We start from the raw sequence: 18,310 nt of genomic DNA on the forward strand, positions 1-18,310 counted from the left end.
GCAGGGAAGCCAACCTTCTCTCCTTACTTCCTCCCCTCGCCGCGTCACTTCCTGCAATGCCGCCCTCCGAAGTATAGAGGGCGACAATGCAGAAAGTCTAGCGGCGAGCTGTGGAACGCAATGAGAGAAGGTAAGCGTCCCCGACATCACCTTTTAACAAATGTTTGTGCAAATAGCTGGAGGGGACTCAGGTGAGGGGGGCGGGGGAAGACCCCCTCCCCGCCGACCGCTGACCTCCCGTCCTGGCTGCTTCCCCCTCCAGTTCGGTGGACTGGAAACATAGTTTCAAACATAGTTAAAAACTGAGGGAAAAAAAATTACCAAACCAAACGGATCCGATCTGTAAACAGACAAGTGTGGACCTAGCCTTAAGGCAGCCACTAACGATCCAATCTATTTCATCCAATTTTACCAAATGTATGTAGTATAAGGGTAAACTGAGTGAATATATTGAATGGATACTTTAGGCAGTTACCTTCTATTACATAGAAATGGTAAGATTGGATGAAAAAGATTGTATCGTTAGTGGCCACCTTTAGCGTGCAAGACTTTACCCATGTGAGCATACTGGCCATTGATCAGCATTCTACTGAAGCTACACAGAGATCTGAATTCTGTACTTGATGTTAAGGTCTTCCATATGCTGCAGTCTGGAATCATAACATTAAGGGCAATTGTAATGAGAGGGATATGGAGGCAGCCATATTTATTTACTTTTAAGCAGTGGTCTGGCTGTCCTGCTGATCCTCTGCCTCTAATACATTTAGCCATAGCCCCTAAATAAGCATGCAGCAGATCAGGGGTTTCTGACATTAGTGTCTGATCTGGAAAGATTACTGTAGCTGCATGCTTCTTTCTGGTGTGATTCAAGCACTACTGCAGCCAAACAGATTAGCGGGGCTGCCAGGCAACTGGTATTGTTTAAAAGGAAATAAATATGGCAGCCTCCATGTTCTTCACTTCAGTTGTCCTTTAGTATATACAGTGGGATGTGAAACTATGTAACTATATATACAGTGGCATGTGAAAGTTTGGGCAACCTTGTTAACCTCCTTGGCGGTAACCCCGTGTGTGACACGGGGTAAGCCGCCGGAGGGTGCCGCTCAGGCCCTGCTGGGCCGATTTACATAATTTTTTTTTTGCTGGACGCAGCTAGTACTTTGCTAGCTGCGCCAGCACCCCGATCGCCGCCGCCGCGCGCCCGATCGCCGCTATCTGGTGCGGCGCGCGGCCCCCCCCCAGACCCCGAGCGCTGCCTGGCCAATCAGTGCCAGGCAGCGCCGAGGGGTGGATCGGGTCTCCCAATGACGCATCCCGCCCCGTCGCCATGGCGACGGGGGAAGCCCTCCAGGAAATCCCGTTCTTTGAACGGGATTTCCTGATCGGTGATCGCCGAAGGCGATCGAAGCGGGCGGGGGGATGCCGCTGAGCAGCGGCTATCATGTAGCGAGCCCTCGGCTCGCTACATGATAAAAAAAACAAATTTAAAAAAAAAACTGCTGCGCTTCCCCCTGGCGGTATTTTTCATACCGCCAAGGGGGTTAATCGTCATGATTTTCCTGGATAAATCGTTGGTTTTTACAATAAAAAATGTCAGTTAAATATATTATATAGGAGACACACACACAGTGATAATTGAGAAGTGAAATTAATCACTTGTCATTTGTCAAATGTCATTTTATTGCTTCCAAAACCTTTAGAACTAATTATTGGAACTCAAATTGGCTTGGTAAGCTCAGTGACCCCTGACCTACATACACAGGTGAATCCAATTATGAGAAAGTGTATTTAAGGGGGTCAATTGTAAGTTTCCCTCCTCTTTTAATTTTCTCTGAAGAGTAGCAACACGGGGGTCTCAAAACAACTCTCAAATGACCTGAAGACAAAGATTGTTTACCATCATGGTTTAGCGGAAGGATACAGAAAGCTGTCTCAGAGATTTTAGCTGTCTGTTTCCACAGTTAGGAACATATCCAGGAAATGGAAGACCACAGGCTCAGTTCAAGTTAAGGCTCGAAGTGTCAGACCCAGAAAAATCTCGGATAGACGGAAGCGACGAATGGTGAGAACAGTCAGAGTCAACCCGCAGACCAGCACCAAAGACCTACAACATCATCTTGCTGCAGATGGAGTCACTTTGCATCTTTCAACCATTCGGCGCACTTTACACAAGGAGATGCTGTATGCGACAGTGATGCAGAGGAAGCCTTTTCTCCCCCCACAGCACAAACAGAGCAGCTTGAGGTATGCTAAAGCACATTTGGACAAGGCAGCTTCATTTTGGAATAAGGTGCTGTGGACTGATGAAACTAAAATTGAGTTATTTGGGCATAACAAGGGGCGTTACGCATGGAGGAAAAAGAACACAGCATTCCAAGAAAAACACCTGTTATCTACAGTAAAATATGGTGGTGGTTCCATCATGCTGTCGGGCTGTGTGGCCAGTGCATGGACTGGGAATCTTGTCAAAGTTGAGGGACGCATGGATTTCACTCAGTATCAGCAGATTCTGGAGACCAATGTCCAGGAATCAGTGACAAAGCTGAAGCTGCGCAGGGTCTGGATCTTTCAACAAGACAGCGACCCTAAACACTGCTTAAAATCCACTAAGGCATTCATGCAGAGGAACATTGCAATGTTCTGGAGTGGCCATCTCTGTCCCCAGACCTGAATATAATTGAAAATCTGTGGTGCGAGTTAAAGAGAGCTGTCTATGCTCGGAAGCCATCAAACCTGAATGAACTAGAGATGTTTTGTAAAGAGGAATGGTCCAAAATACCTTCAACCAGAATCCAGACTCTCATTAGAATCTACAGGAAGAGTTTAGAGCATACATGTCAAACTCAAATCTGGCCCTTTAGAGCCATTCAATTTGGCCCTGAAGGGGTTTCCCCACTTTGCATTATGTTCGGCCCATTCTACACCAACCAGGGAAGCTATATTGGAGGTGAAGCCCTAGATCACCAAGGAATCTATATGGGGAAGTAGGGGGGAAATAACCAAATACTAGGGAACTGTAAAGGGGAGAGTGGGGGTCTCTAGACACCAGGGAAGTATTGTATAGGGGAGGGAGGACCACTAGAGAACTTTATAAGCTAGGTCCCAGTGTACAGTTTCGGCCCACTTTGTATTTGAGTTTGATACCCCTGGTAAAGGCTGTAATTTCTGCAAAAGGAGGCTCTACTAAATATTGATTTCATTTATTTTTTGTGGTACCCAAATTTATTCACCTGCCTAATTTTATTTAAACAATTATTGCACACTTTCTGTAAATCCAATAAACTTAATTTCACTTCTCAAATATGACTGTGTGTGTCTCCATATGATATATTTAACTGACATTTTTTATCGTAACAACCAACGATTTATACAGGAAAATCAGGACGGTTAACAAGGTTGCCCAAACTTTCGCATCCCACTGTAGTTTCATTTCTGGATAAACAGCAAGTAGCAGGTTTATTACAGATTACAAATCTCTCTGAGTAAATGAGTAATGCGTACAGATAAACTTATCTCCTCTTTTAATTTGTTAGCGAGTGACTACGCCTTTAGAGTAAAGTTTGCTGGGAAAAATGCAAAAATAAACACCCACTGAGCACTTTATTGCACTGAGCTTTCCTTAGCAAAGCTGATCTTTACCTTTAAGGCTGGTTTCACAGTGGGACGTTACAGGCGCACGTTAGAGCAGCCTGTAACGCACCCCACCGCACAGCAATGAAAAATCAATGGGCTGTTCACAGTGCCCACGTTGCGTTACATAGTAACGCTGCGCCACCAGACAACGTACTGCATGCAGTACTTTCTAAGCGGCAGAGCCGCGTTAGACTGCTTGCACATGCTCAGTAACGTTGGGGAGGAGCGGAGAGCGGCCAGGCACATGGCTAATTAATATTCACTGCACTCAGTGACGTGCAGTGTTTACTTCCTGGAGCGGCCGCTCTGTGCAGCGATTGGCCGGCGGGACCACGTGATGCCGCATGCGCACAAGAGTATGCATCACGGCATCACGGACGCCAGAGTGAACTGCACAACGCGGCTCACTCTGACGTCCACCTTAGAGAGCACCAGGCGTTGCGTTAGGGGCACGTTATGCGACCATAACGTCCCCTAAAACGCAACGTCCTGGTGTGAAACTAGCCTTAAAGTGGACCTGTACTCTTGCACAGGACAGGATGAAAGCATAACAGAAATGCACCCTGTATGCATTTAGAGACCTGGTTAATTCCTCCTCATTTGTGTCTAATCACAAATTGTAATCTGATCTCCTCCCCTGTGTCACATGACTGCCTATGGCAGAGATGGCAGATAAGTCCATTTGAAAGCGCTGGATGTTAACAATATGTCTGCTGCCATGAACCGGGAAGTAGAAGCAGTGCAGAATTGTTATAGGATTTGTAGCAGCTGTAACACAGAAACACTTTTTTTTTTTTTTTTTTTTTTGAAGGTTATTATGTTATTGTGTATCTTTTAGGAGAGGAAGTTCTGAGCTCAGGTCCACTTTAAAGAACACCTGAAGTGAGAGTGATATGGAGGCTGCTAGGGCCTCCATCAGAAAATTCTGGGCCCCATACTTGGAAAAGCTGCTGGCCCCCATATAACACACACACACACACACACACTCACTCACACTCACACTCACACACACACTCACACACACACACACACTCACACACTCACACGCACACACACACACTCACAGTCACACTCACACACTCACAGTCACACTCACGCTTGCACACACACACACACTCACAGTCACACTCACGCTCGCTCGCACACACACACACACACACACACACACACACACACACACACACACACACACACACACACACACACACACACACACACACACACACACACACCACACACCCACACACCCACACACACACACACACACACACACCTTCTCTTGAATCAGAACCTCTTCCCCCTTATATTCTAATGTGGAGGGGGCCACAGATGGTTTCACACCCAAGTTCCCCCCGCAAAGTAGAGATGGGAAGTTCGGATCTTTTCAATGATCCGGATGATTCGAATCGGATCATTGAAAAGATCCGTATCTTTGATCCGAATCTTTGATCCGAATCTCGGATCATTTTACTACCGAAGCATTCGGGGGTGAAATGACTAGCAGGACAGGTCTTTCCCTGCTGTGGACAGGAGAAGGGGAGGGGGGTGGACACACAGAGAAGGGGAGAAGATGGACAGAGGGCAGGGAGTGGACAGAGAAGGGAGGAGGGACGAGCAGAGAGCAGAAATGTTTCTTGCACACAATACCCACATGCTGCAATCATATACTTTACATATATTTCACCTATATGTTCATCTGTGTACTTTGAAAGCAAACGTCGCACAGTGAAAGGAAGCATACCCCAAAGCATCCCCAGAAGTGAAGTGCAGCTGTTTAGAGCGAGTGCAGGAGGATCATATTTCCCTGCAATCACAGTGCCTGCAAAGTTACTGAGCTGTGCTGAGCTGAGCCAAAAGCTTCCAATGTGTTCACTGTGCACAACTACGGAACAGACAGCCTATAATCAGCAGCACGTTATAGCCAGTATGTGTGCTCTACACATATCTGGCAGTGGCACCCATGTCCCCTCTCTCTCATCTACCTGTCTCCCTGCAAGGCTGCCTCCCATCCAACAGAGAGATCCATCTCAGCTCTGCTTCCAGGACCCCGCTGAGAGGGGGCGTGTCGCTCCTGGCCCCGCCCCATTTGCGATCCGAATCACTCATTTTGATGATTCGGACGATTCGACTCACAAAATAGATTCGGATCAAAGATCCGAATCGTTCATGATCCGGACAACACTACCGCAAAGCTGCCCATCTTACTTCTACTGCAGACCAGCTCAGTACCACACATACTCCAGCTGCAGTTTGTGACCGGTGGCAGCAGAGATGTGCACTCGCGGGAGAGGGTGACGGGGGGAGTGTGTGTGATGTGTTGGGACCCAGCCTGTATCCTGGGGGGGGGGTGAAGTGTGCCACGGTTCGGGCCCCAGCCTCATCTTGGGCCCCATGCTGTTGTCCCTCCTGTGATGCCTATCGGCGGCCCTGGAGATATTTATTCCCCTTTAAACATTATGAGGTGCCTGCAATGCCTAGCAGTCCTGCTGATCTTCCTGGCATCAGTAGTGGCTGAATCACACACCTGAAACAAGCATGCGTCAAATCCAGTCAACTTTCAGTCAGGAGGAAAAACGGAACGGCATTCCAAGAAAAACACCTGTTACCTACAGTAAAATATGGTGGTGGTTCCATCATGCTGTGGGGCTGTGTGGTCAGTGCAGGGACTGGGAATCTTGTCAAAGTTGAGGGACGCATGGATTCCACTGAGTATCAGCAGATTCTGGAGACCAATGTCCAGGAATCTGTGACAAAGCTGAAGCTGCTCAATAAACTTCATTTCACTTCTCAAATATCACTGTGTATGTCTCCTATATGATATATTTAACTGACATTATATTTAACCAACAATTTATACAGGAAAATCATGACGATTAACAAGGTTGCCCCTCTGTAGCCAGTAGTAGGTGGCCGCAGCATAGGTAGCGAGGGCTAGGTGTAGCCAGTAATAGGTGGCCGCAGTATTCGTAGCCAGGGATAGGTGTAGCCAGTAATAGGTGGCCGCAGTATAGGTAGCCAGGGACAGGTGTAGCCAGTAGTAGGTGGCCGCAGCATAGGTAGCCAGGGACAGGTGTAGCCAGTAGTAAGTGCTTGCAGGATAGGTGTAGCCAGTAGTAGGTGCTTGCAGCAAAGGTAGCCAGGGACAGGTGTAGCCAGTAGTAGGTGCTCGCAGGATAGGTGTAGCCAGTACTAGGTGCTTGCAGCAAAGGTAGCCAGGGATGGATGTAGCCAGTACTAGGTGCTCGCAGGATAGGTGTAGCCAGTAGTAGGTGCTAGCAGCAAACGTAGCCAGAGATAGGTGTAGCCAGTAGTAGGTGCTTGCAGCATAGGTAGCCAGTGACATGTGTAGCCAGTAGTAGGTGCTCGCAGCATAGGTAGCCAGGGATAGGTGTAGCAAGTAGAAGGTGCTCGCAGCATAGGTAGCCAGGGACAGATGTAGCCAGTAGTAGGTGCTTGCAGCAAAGGTAGCCAGGGATAGGTGTAGCCAGTAGTAGGTGCTCGCAGCATAGGTAGCCAGGGATAGGTGTAGCAAGTAGAAGGTGCTCGCAGCATAGGTAGCCAGGGACAGATGTAGCCAGTAGTAGGTGCTTGCAGCAAAGGTAGCCAGGGACAGGTAGTAGGTGCTCGCAAGATAGGTGTAGCCAGTAGTAGGTGCTCGCAGCAAAGGTAGCCAGGGACAGGTGTAGCCAGTAGTAGGTGCTTGCAAGATAGGTGTAGCCAGTACTAGGTGCTCGCAGCATAGGTAGCCAGGGAGAGGTGTAGCCAGAAATAGGTGGCCGCAGCACAGAGAGCCGGGGGAGGGAGAGCGGAAGCAGCAGCAGTGATAAATACTCACTTGCCGTCAGCAAGGTCCTTCACCGATGTACGGCTTCATTCTACTTCCTGTTCTTGCATCATCTTGTAATAGCACCCAGGGGGCGCTGTTTCAGGGAAATGTGATGCAAGAACAGGAAGTACAATGAAGCCAGCACATCGTTCAGGATGGAGCTGACTGCCTGCAAGTGAGTATTTGTATCCCCACCGCTGTTCGTGCGCTCGCCGCTGCGTCGCCCCGCCCCCTAAAACCGGTAAAACGAGATTGTGCACGGTATGGTTACCGTCCACAATCAAACCGTGGTATACCGTAATACCGCGGCAACCCTAATTTACATAGCACTGACATCTTCTGCAGCACTTTACAGAGTACATAGTCATGTCACTGACTGTCTTCAGAGGAGCTCACAATCTAATCCTACCGTAGTCATAGTCTAATGTCCTTCCATGTTATTATTATGTATTTATATAGCACTGACATCTTCTGCAGCACTTTACAGAGTACATAGTCATGTCACTGACTGTCCTCAGAGGAGCTCACAATCTAATCCTACCATAGTCATAGTCTAATGTCCTACCATATTATTATTATTATTATTATTATTATTATTATTATTATTATTACTGACTGTCCTCAGAAAAGCTGACAGTCTAATACTATAATAGTCTAATGTCCCTACCATATAATTATTATGAATTTATATAGCACTAATATCTTCTGCAGCACTTTACAGACTACATAGTTATGTCACTGACTGTCCTCAGAGGAGCTCACAATCTAATCTTCACCACTGTCTAATGGCTGGTACACAATTTATAATCTCTACCATAGACATAGTTTAATGTCCTACCATATTATTATTATGTATTTATATAGCACTGACATCTTCTGCAGCACTTTACAGAGTACATAGCCATGTCACTGACTGTCCTCAGAGGAGCTCACAATCTTATACTATTATAGTCTAATGTCCTACCATATTATTATTATGTATTTATATAGCACTGACATCTTCTGCAGCACTATCAAGACTACATAGTTATGTCACTGACTGTCCTCAGAGGAGCTCACAATCTAGTCTTTACCACTGTCTAATGGCTGGTACACGCAATGCAATACTTTTCTAAATTCTCCATCTATCTGTATGCAGAGCTGGAGGACCTGTCTGATAGCTGCAAAGATGCCAGATTACCACCACAAGGCGGTTTTTGACAGTCGGCCTAAGGCACTTAGAGATACAAATCCGGCCCTGCATAGACCCTGAACAAGCATGCTGCAGATCAGGTGTTTCTGACATCATTGTCAGATCCAACAAGATTAGCTGCATGCTTGTTTCTGGTGTGAGTCAGACACTTCTGCAGCCAAATAGACCAGCAGGTATTGTTTAAAAATATATAAATATGGCAGCCTCCATAGTCCCCTTGCTATAGTTGCCCTTTATTTCTTGGCCAATAATATCTCAATGGAATATGATTTCCCACAGTGGGGTGCGTCCCTCTCAGTTGTCCCCACCACATACAGTGTCTGCGTTTGTGTTGGGGAGGGGGTGACACAGGCTATCTCTAAATTTCTATTGCCCTGGGCTCTAGCCTAGGAAGCCTTCTCACAAGCCCAGGCCTGAGTCTGGGATATCTGTAGATAGCAAGCCTTGGTTTCGCTCTGCAGATATTGGCATAGTTACAGTATCGGCTGCAAACAACATTTTTTTTTTTTTGCTCTTTCCGCTGTAACAATTGATGTGGGAAGTTATTGGCTGCGGAGATTGTAAACATTGCGCTGAATCATCACTCCGGGCGATTTACAATTTACCTGCCGAATATTCTTACTGCTAAGCAACATTCATACGTTTGATTAACAGCGAGCGCTGCCTTTGATTACTGCGCTAATGAAAAGTACGCAGGCTGGTGATCCGTCCGAAGTATCTTTACAGCGCGAAAACAACAAAAAGGAAACATTTATAGAAGCAGTTTGCAACTTGCCATTGTAAGTGTGAGGCTATTATGATTTAACAGCAGGTAAATTAATCTCATAGCTTGTAGTGAGATAACCGTGCCATAGCTTTTCAGCCGTACGCCCACGTATACATTCTACTCCGCTCTCCAGCAGAGAGTTACTTAAAGAGGAACTCCAGTGAAAATAATGTAATAAAAAAGTGCTTCATTTTTACAATAATTATGTATAAAAGATTTAGTCAGTGTTTGCCCATTGCAAAATCTTTCCTCTCCCTGATTTACATTCTGACATTTATGACACGGTGACATTTTTACTTCTGGCAGGTGATGTCAGTGGTAGGAGATGCTGCTTGCTTTAGTTGGAAACAGCTGTTATTTCCCACAATGCAACAAGGCCCCGACAGTGTGATGTCAGACCATGAGAACTCATGGGAAAGGGGGGTATCAGCTACTGATTGGGATGAAGTTCAATTCTTGGTTACGGTTTCTCTTTAAAGGAGTTATCCGGGCTATATAAAGAAATAAACGCTACTTACCGGGGGCTTCCTCCAGCCCCAAGCTCCCAGGACCTCCCTCGCCGCACCTCTGCGCGCAGCCGTTCGCCGGAGCTCCGTCCCAGTCCCCGACGATGACGTCAGAGCGACCTCCAGGTCACTCTGTACTGCGCCTGCACGAGCGGCGCTGTCAATCACCGCCACGTGGGCCGGAGCGGACTGCGCAGGCGCAGTACAGAGCGACCTGGAGGTCGCTCTGACGTCATCGGCGGGAACCGAGACGGAGCTCCGGCGAACGGCTGCGCGCAGAGGTGCGGCGAGGGAGGTCCTGGGAGCTTGGGGCTGGAGGAAGCCCCCGGTAAGTAGCGTTTATTTCTTTATATAGCCCGGATAACTCCTTTAAGAGCTTTCATAAAACAGCTGCGATAAAACAGTACTAATGTCCGCCAGGGAGTGATGGACGGAGCACTGCGCTTGCCCAGACTGCCCGCGACCGGCCGGAGTTCACTCGTCTCTGGTACACTTTAAAGAGGAACTCCAGTGAAAATAATGTAACAAAAAAGTGCTTCATTTTGACAATAATTATGTATAAATGATTTAGTCAGTGTTTGCCCATTGTAAAATATTTTAAATCCCTGATTTATATTCTGACATTTATCACATGGTGACATTTTTACTGTTGACAGGTGATGTAGCTGCTGCATGCTTTTTTGGCAGTCGGAAACAGCTGTAAACAGCTATTTCCCACAATGCAACAGGGTTCACAGACAGGAAACTGCCAAGAGTATGTACTCAGAATCTCTTTGTGGGAGGGGTTTCACCACAATATCAGCCATACAGCGCCCCCTGATGGTCTGTTTGTGAAAAGGAATAGATTTCTCATGTAAAAGGTGGCTGGATGGTGTAATGGTTAAGGGCTCTGCCTCTGACACAGGAGACCAGGGTTCGAACCCCAGCTCTGCCTGTTCAGTAAGCCAGCACCTATTCAGTAGGAGACCTTAGGCAAGTCTCCCTAACACTGCTACTGCCTATAGAGCGCACCCTAGTGGCTGCTGCTCTGGCGCTTTGAGTCTGCCAGGAGAAAAGCGCGATATAAATGTTATTTGTCTTGTCTTGTCTTGTCTAAAAGGGGGTATCAGCTACTGATTGGGATAAAGTTCAATTCTTGGTTGGAGTTTCTCTTTAAGCAATACCAATTGCCTGGCTGTCCTGCTGATCCTCTGCCTCTATTACTTTAAGCCATGGACCCTGAACAAACATGCAGCAGATCAGGTGTTTCTGACATTATTGTCAGAACTGACAAGATTAGCTGCATGCTTGTTTCTGGTGTGATTCAGACACTTCTGCTGACAAATAGTTCAGCAGGGCTGCCAGGCAACTGATATTGTTTAAAAGGAAACAAATATGGCAGCCTCCATATCACTCTCACCTCGGGTTCACTTTAAGAATGTAACATTTTTTAATTTTAAAATATAAGCCATTTTTAATCATTAAAGAGAACCAGAGGCGAACAGATGGGACACAGAGGCATGTTCTTCTCTGCCTCATGACATGCCTCTGTGTCCCCCCACCATCGCACTATAGCCCCCCCAAATTATCAGCAATAGTTGTCGCTATCCTGGAGGGTAATGGGAGGAGAGGGATTTCCTGCTCAAAATGCCCATTTGGGGCGGTCCTGCAGGCTTTCCAGAGCTGCCATTGGGTGGGTCTCCCTGGCCATGCCCCCTGCCGGCTGCCATTGGGTGGGTCTCCCTGGCCACGCCCCTGCCGCTCCCCTGCCTCCCTGCACACGGAGAGAGATCTCTCTCCTTCCAGCATCGTCACCCAGAGGTCACTAAAGTGAAAGTGGGGCAGTGCGGGCCTCAGGAGCGGCAGAGAGCAGAGGAGCCCAACCCCCGGATCACATAGCCTAGGTTTTTTTAATTATATGAGCCCACCTCGGGCCTGAACTAAGACCTGAACTAAGAACTTCCTCTCTGCTCTAAAAGATACGCAACTACATAATAACCTTTAAACAATAAACACTTCTTTGTTACAGCTGATACAAATCCTGCAATAAATCAGCAGTGTGTCTACTTCCTGCTTTCATGGAAGCAGATGTATTGTTAACATCATGTGCTTTCAAATGAGCTTATCAGCCATGGCAGTCAGGTGACACAGCTGAGAGATCATATTACCACTTGTGATTAGTCACAGATGAAGGGGAATCCGAAAAGCTAAACTCTCTAAATACATGCAGGGTGCATTTCTGTTTTCCTTCTGTCCTGTGCAAGAATTCAGGTCCACTTTAAAGTGCACTTAAACTGAGAGGGATATGTGTGTTCCTTTTAAACAATACCAGTTGCCTGGCAGTCCTGTTGATCTCTTTGGCTGCAGTAGTGGCTGAATCACACATGCAGCTAATCCAGTCTGACTTCAGTCAGAGCACCTGATCTGCATGCTTGTTGAGGGGCTGTGGCTAAAGGTATTAGAGACACAGGATCAGCAGGAGATTCAGGCAACTGGTATTATTAAGAAAAAAAATCCATATCCTGCTCAGTTTGGGTTCACATTTGGGGCCTTGTTCACATCTAAAAGCCGGCATTTTGCGATTCTGTGAGTGATTTCTTTCCCCCTCCCGGCGCTTTCCTGCGCGCTACGATTTTGTGTACAGCGCTTTTCAAATCGCTTTTGCGAAGCGTTTTGTTTTTTTACTTCCTATTGCAAGTCAGGAAGTGAACTATTTGACCTGGAAAGGAATAAATACAATGCATTTATTCATAAAAGCGCTAAACGCAATCACTGCACAAAGCGATTTTGTGAGTGTTTTTGCATTTTTCCTATACCTTCCATTGTAGCAAAATCACCCTTAAAATGGTACAGGCAGCGCTTTGCTGAGCGGAAAGCTGGCGAAACGCTCAGATATGAACTATCCCATAAGGATTCATTGCACTAGCGATTGATAGGGCGTTCTTTTTTAATCGCCAGCACTCAAAAAACCCACAAAATGCCCTAGGTGTGAACAAGCCCTAAAAGACGATGAAGTGAGAGGGATATGGGCGCTGCCATATTTATTTCCTTTAAACAGTTTCCTGATAATCTTGAAAATTATGCAAATTAAAGAGACTGTAACGAAAAAAAGTTCCCCTGGCGGGTACTCCCCTCGGTAGGGGGAAGCCTCTGGACCCAATCGAGGCTTCCCCCGTCCTCCTGTGTCCCACGGCGGTCTCGCTGCAGCCCACGGAACGCACAGCCGACAATTTGTCAGGCTGTGCAATATTTACCTTTTCTGGCTCCAGCGGGGGTGCTGTTGCGGCTCTCCGCTCGGAAATAGCCGATCTCTGTCGGATCCGCTCTACTACGCAGGCGCAGGAGAATTGTGCCTGCGCAGTAGAGCGGGCCGACAGCGATCGGCTATTTACGCCTACCTCCGAGCAGAGAGCTGATCCTGCGCTGGAGCCGAGAAGGTAAATATTTACCGCTGCCGCCGTGGGACACAGGAAGACGAGGAAAGCCTCGATAGGATTCGGAGGCTTTCCCCACCCGGAGTGAGTACCCCCCAGGGGAACTTTTTTCGTTACAGATTTTCTTTAAAGATGATCCACAAAATCGTAATCACAATCACATTTGTAATTTTCTGAAAATAAAGCAAAAATTCTCAAAAGCAAAATTACACACTACAATCAACACTAATGATGTTCCTGGAGGTGGGGACACTTTATCCCAGTGACTTAGGGCCCGTTTCCACTACTGCGGAAACCGGGCCGAATCTGCAGAGTTTTACCACAGGCGAATCGTGCAGGGAAACGCTGCCATAGAAAACTATGGCGCCGCCGGCCGAATCGCTTACCTTAGCGATTCGGCCACTATTGCCGTCAGTTTCCGTGCGGGAGGCTGGGAATCCCATAGCCGTTCATGGCACGGCTTCTGGGATTCGTCAGCGTTCCGCGCTGACAAGGAAGTGCCACCGCGTGTCTCGCAGCCGCGCGCGGTAGCCAGTGGAAACGGGCCCTCACGTATATAAACAAAAAAGGTGCAGGCACTCCAGGTATTTGTGATGGTCCGACAATGACAGCGTTTTGCACGGTGTGGGGAAGGTGACAAGGTGCGCGGTAGCTGTCCAAGTCAATAATATTCAAAGTCCACTTGAGACAGATAATAGGAAAATGCCTTGTCAAGGCAAACAAAACGTCTTTGTTAGGAAATGGCAATACAATTAGGTGATCAACATTGCTGCATTGGCCTTATGTGTTCCGTTGCAAGGAAAGCCCCATTTTAAAGGTGGTTGTAACATCCGAAAATAAAAAATTGCCTAAAAATAGTCACTGCACCAAATATATATGTAAACCCTTTTTTTCTAAAATGGGTCCCTATACAGTACTGTATGTCCCCTTTTGTTTGTTTGTTTGTTTGTTTACCTGGTCTGTGTACCTCTGCTGAACAGTGCTGAACTGTGCAGTGCCAGCAGGAAGTGGGAAATCTTTTTGTTTTGTTTTTTTAGCTACAGTAACAAGCTTATCTCAAAATGCAAATAACAGAAACTTCCCATATCAGATAACATAAGGACACTGTGATTAGAAGGTAATTTAAATCCCCTCCCTTTGAAGAGTTTACACAGTGATGTAAGCTTGTTATCTAGGTGATGTTTGCTGTGGGAGGGACAGTAAGGTTAAAGGTGCGTACACACGCACTACTAAAGAGAACGACAGGTCCGTCAGACCCTCCCGCTGGGCGGTCGTTCTCTTGACAGTAGTGCGTGTGTACTGTCTATCTGCAGACTACTACTGTCTACTCCCTACTACTGTTGGGAGAACGACCGCCCAGTGGGAGGGTCTGATGGACCCGTCGTTCTCTTTAGTAGTGCGTGTGTACACACCTGTAAAATAAGCAGGGTTAAAAAAGAAAAGGGCAGAGCAGTGATGTCACTTTTAGCATCGCAGAGAAACAGTAAAGATGGAAACCAGCAGAAATATAATTTTCCTTTTTCATATAATATGTCTCGGGCCCGTTTCCACTTGTGCGGTGCGGAATCGCCGCGGATCCCCCACTGACGAAATCGAATGCGGGTGCGATTCTGCGTGCGTATTTTACCGCGATTTTGCATAGGTTAGTAGTGATGCGATTTTAACCATGTCACTGCCGGTGTGATTTAACATTACTTTCTATGCGAAATCGCATGAGAAATCGCGGTAGAATACGCATGCCAAAACCGCATGCGATTTCCCTATTAAATACATTAGCGGCGATTCGCATAGCGATGTACGGGCTGCGAATTCTGACGGCTCTTCCGTGCAGATTTCTCCCGCACAGAAAAACACTTAGGATTACTGACAAGTGGAAACAGGGCCATCCACTTGTATTGGCTATGCGAATCCGCATGCGGACAACCCATGCGGATTCGCGATAGTGGAAACGGGCCCTTAAAGCTAACAGTGAACCCTAAAATGAAAGGATAGGTAAGCTAAATAAATAGTTTCTTACTGGATGATTTAATTTACCGTATGTTTTTCAGATAATATGGAGTTTCATCCCAGTGGACCTGAACTCTTCTTGCACAGGACAGAAAGAAAACACAGAGAAATGCACCCTGTATGTATTTAGAGAGTTTAGCCTGTCTAATTTCCCCTCATCTGTGACAAAGCACAAGTTGTAAATTGATCCCTTAGCTGTGTCAGCTGACTGCCAAAGCAGAGAGCTAATAGGTAAACACAGGTTGTTAGCAATATGGCTGCTACTATGAAAGTAGGAAGTAGACACACTGCAGATTTATTGCAGGATTTGTATCAGCTGTAGATATGTTTTTCCTCAAAGGTTATTATGCTGTTGCTTATCTTTCAGAGCAGAGAGGACGTTCTGAATTCAGGCCCGTGGGGTGGACCTAGCCCTGTGGGTGAATGGAGAGCGTTTGTTTTATACTTCTTACATCTCTGCATGTCTTTGTTTTGCAGCACAGATGACGTCACTGTGATTACCTTATCGGTATAACGTGACTTTATTGCACAACACAGGGATCAGGTGCTGCTGTGTATTGTGCCTGTATGTAAACAGCCAGAGCAGGTGGTGATTGTGTATATTACTCTCTCCCTGTGGTACGTGTACATTTAGCTGGTTTAAAGTGCACCTGTGAGATAAAAAAGTGAAAAGATAGATACTTTCCTCAGTAGAGGGATGCCTCTGGATAGATCAGGGGCTTCCTCTGTTCTTCTCAGCCTTTCCGTTCCAGAACTGGAACCCTCTGAGACTAGCCAACAACCCTTGTCGCGTATGTTGTCGTGGCCTCGCTCCCGTTCATGTACGAGCGCAGGTGCAAGTACCACTGACAGGGTCGGATTTACTATAAGGCACTGTAGGCACATGCCTACAAGCGCCTGGTGATGGAAAGGCGGCTCAATCTCCTCCCCTAGTGCCTCCATCCAGCCTTGCCAATGCAGAGTTCTGATGAGAGTGTAAATGAGAGGTTACAGACCCGGGTCTCTGCATTCCACTGACCAGATCTCCCTTCAGTTGGGGGCACCTCTAGCTACCTAATACTTGGGGGCACTTATAGCTACTTAAAGGAGAACTGTAGAGAGAGGTGTATGGAGGCTGCCATATTTGTTTCCATTTAAACAATACCAGTTACCTGGCTATCCGGCGGATCCTTTGCCTCTAATACTTTCAGCCATAGACCCTGAACAAGCATGCTGCAGATCCGGTGTTTCTGACATTGTCAGATCTGACAGATTAGCTGCATGCTTGTTTCTGGTGTTATTTAGACACTTCTGCAGCCAAACAGACCAGCAGGGCTGCCAGGCAACTAGTATTGTTTAAAAGGAAACAAACATGGCAGACTCCATAGCCTTCTCACTTCAGTTGCACAATAAGGGAAAGAGGCGCCCTGATTTGAATATAAGCTTTTAAAACCAGTTTAAAAACGAAAAAGAAATATGAGGTATCTTACCTCAATGACGAAATCTCTGTAAACCTACAAAAGATTTTTATTTGAGCACAGGCAACGTATTTCGCGGGACTGAGCCCGCTTCCTCAGGCCAATACAGTGCCTAGAACAGCAGGAAGAGTTCCTCAATATACATATTTCATGAAAAATTATAAAAATAATAATGGTCAGAGTACATATATAAATGAATAAATAGCGTAACATGATTTAATTTGGCAGATTTATCCATGCCCTAATAGTTGATTCCATGCTGTGCATATGCAAACGCATATTTATGCGCACGCACACACACACATCAAAGAGAACACACTACTGTGTCTCATATCTAAGAGCAAACTTGATGGTTTAGTCTAAGCTCCATTTGCCGTAATGCACAATACCATTATTGTTATGCACCTTCTAGATGAACGATAAATATACATATGCATATACATACACACACACACATATATGTATGTATATATATGTATGTATATATATATATATATATATATATATATATATATATATATATATATATATGTGTATGTATATGTATATTTATCGCATGGAATCAACTATTAGGGCATGGATAAATCTGCCAAATTAAATCATGTTACGCTATTTATTCATTTATATATGTACTCTGACCGTTCTTATTTTTTATAATTTTTTATGAAATATGTATATGCATGTATATTGAGGAACTCTTCCTGCTGTTCTAGGCACTGTATTGGCCTGAGGAAGCGTGCTTAGTCCCGCGAAATGCGTTGCCTGTGCTCAAATAAAAATATCAGAATCATCTTTATTATCGCCAAACACACCGAGTGGTGTGCCTGGAATTGCTTGTGGTTCACATGGCATATACATATAACAACACATAACAATGCATGGTAGAGATAGCAAAGGCAAGCAGGACGTACATACATACATGCATACATACATACATTTAGAGCATCTCAGTATTAAATGGAGTCCTGGGGGGGGGAAGTGATCGCTACTGTGGGAGTCCATGTTTCAGTCAGAGTTTACAGCTGAGAGGGAGGGATGCCTGGGGCTATGGTGACCCCGGGATGTAGGCCGGGAAGGGGGGGGGGGGGGAGTTTTGAGTTCAGTGAGTTCAACAGAAGAACTGCTTGTGGGAAGGTGTTCATGCGCCTAGTGGTCTTGGCGGGGATGGATCTAAGACGGCGTCCCAGTGGAAGGGTCTCGAAGTAGCGTCTGCCCGGGTGGGAGGGGTCAAGTAAGATCTTGGAGGCCCTTGTCTTCATTCTTGTGGAGTAGAGGAGATCTAGGGAGGGCAGGTGGGTGCCAATGATCTTTTCTGCAGCTTTAATCACTCTGTGGAGTTTGTATTTGTAATCTTTTGTAAGTTTACAGAGATTTCGTCATTGAGGTAAGATACCTCATTTTTCTTTTTTGTTTTTAAACTGGTTTTAAAAGCTTTTATTCAAATCAGGGCGCCTCTTTCCCTTATTGTGCATAGTTATACCCCCGTACATATTTGTCCGAGGAGTGGTGA

General features: G+C 46.2%; 1 protein-coding gene across 3 annotated transcripts in view; it reads left to right on the forward strand.

Annotated features, from left to right (window-relative positions):
• The window catches only part of TOM1L1 (target of myb1 like 1 membrane trafficking protein), a 136,165-nt gene that overhangs the window by 21,521 nt on the left and 96,334 nt on the right, over positions 1 to 18,310 (forward strand). Inside the window, exons 1-2 of one of the 3 annotated variants that reach the window (XM_068262552.1) lie at positions 7,590 to 7,634; positions 15,385 to 15,461. The exons of 1 other annotated variant lie outside the window; for it this stretch is intronic. The gene's annotated coding sequence lies outside the window, so the exon portion shown is untranslated. Of the gene's footprint in view, positions 1 to 7,580; positions 7,635 to 15,384; positions 15,462 to 18,310 lie in introns of those variants that run through there. One more of the 3 variants, XM_068262553.1, reaches the window with a different exon arrangement.

This window comes from Hyperolius riggenbachi, chromosome 12 (genome assembly GCF_040937935.1).
Source record: "Hyperolius riggenbachi isolate aHypRig1 chromosome 12, aHypRig1.pri, whole genome shotgun sequence".
NCBI classification, from domain to species: Eukaryota; Metazoa; Chordata; class Amphibia; order Anura; family Hyperoliidae; genus Hyperolius; species Hyperolius riggenbachi.